This window comes from Theobroma umbraticum, unplaced genomic scaffold (genome assembly GCF_002168275.2).
Source record: "Theobroma umbraticum cultivar Fairchild unplaced genomic scaffold, ASM216827v3 scaffold_50.0, whole genome shotgun sequence".
Taxonomy (NCBI): Eukaryota; Viridiplantae; Streptophyta; class Magnoliopsida; order Malvales; family Malvaceae; genus Theobroma; species Theobroma umbraticum.
Genome location: NW_018397261.1, coordinates 404,614 through 406,421, shown reverse-complemented (window position 1 = coordinate 406,421; position 1,808 = coordinate 404,614).

Genomic DNA, 1,808 nt, shown 5'->3' with positions numbered 1-1,808 from the left:
GAATGATATTGTTGCATGATTAGAATCAAGCCTTAACCACTCCCAATTGGCTACAGGGCACATCCAACACTCTGATAATACAGACGATGACTATTATATATTCATCCACTCTTGTGCTACAACATACTCTAATTTGGTTGTCCATGTTACTTAGTGCTCCACGATTTATTTGAGATGATATTTGGTACTATGACGTTGGAACTAGATATTTGTTTCGAATGTGGGATTTTGGTATTAATATTATTTCAACTTTGGACATTTGATTTGGTATTTACTTAGACTCTAGTATTTGGATTTGATATTGTTTTGACCTTGGTGCTTGAGTTTCATATTTGGTTGATGTTGGCATTTGCTTTTGATGTTCGTCTCAATCTTGATATTTGGATTGGGTATTTGCCTTGATTTTGGTGTTTAGACTTGGCATAATTAATTTACTACTAATTATGTTATTTTCTAAAGCCATTAGTTTTCTTTAAAGGTCTCTTAAAGGTAATGGCCTATTTCATTTTGAAAGTAAACCTTTATTTTTCCTCAACATATTTTACAAAAACTTTTAAACTCGATATTTGTTAATTATTTTCTCATAAATACTTGAACTCTTTACAAACTATTATTCTCTTTTCAAAGGCTTATAAATTGGATTTCAACAAAAACCTTACAAAATCATTTTAAATGAGTTCTACCCATCGAGACGAGGATTTGAGGTTTCTCGGATACTTGTTCATATTTGACACATGACTCGCACCTTGGGATGTTTGATCTTGTTCAGGGATTGAATTCCCAAACTCTTGAATATTAGATATGTTTGGGAGACAAATTAGATATTGTTTGAAGTGGATTACTTTCATGTATTTTTAAAGGTATTTTTGACAAACACTCTCTCGTTTAGCATGTTCCCCCTCCCTATATTTGCTCATGGATTTATTTATAACTCACACTTGTAAGATGTACTTGTTTTGCATATCAATAGCTGCTTAGCTCGCCATCCTTTGGGAAGAGCCAATACTTCAGTCAGTCTTAGGAAGGTGAACATATGACATCTAATAAGCGTCAAGCGTTTTATTTCAAGTTATACTCCACTGGTCCTATTTGGTTTGACCATTCATGCTTGACTATGTTTATGTCTTGTATTAAATGACATGTATATGAGATATGCCAAGAAATGACTGCTTTTGAAATTGCCACGAGATGTCCTATACTTGTTATTGGATATGTGTTGCTTCAACATTCTAAGCACATGAGCGTGCAAACTAATATGATGTAGTACACTACTAAAAAATCTAGTTTTCATTCCATTGATAATATCAATTACTAATGGAAAAATCTGTTGTTTCTTAGTCGAAAATACCGTCATTGATAATAATTTTTCGTTAGTATTTTCAAATTTCATCGAAAATATCACCGACTAAAATTTTCATGCAAAAAATCTAATCTATCGGTTGAAAAATTTGTTGGTGATGTCAAGATCTGTCAGTAATTTCAATCGGTAAAGTTACTGATAAAAAATTTTACTATTGACAAATCTGTCGGTATATACTGACAAATATCTCAGTCAAAAAATTTATCAGTAATTTACTAACAGATTACTTATAGAATTCCTGATGGAATTAGCAACTAGAATTTTTGACTTGTTTCATTGATAATGGGTATTATTTCATCAGTAATAAAGCAAATTTTGTCGGTAAAAAAATAAAATATGTCAATATTGAAAGAATTTTATCGATAATTTCATCAGTAATAATTAATTATATATTTTTTAATATTTTCATGTTTCTTGCATTGAATAATAATAATATTAATATATTTAA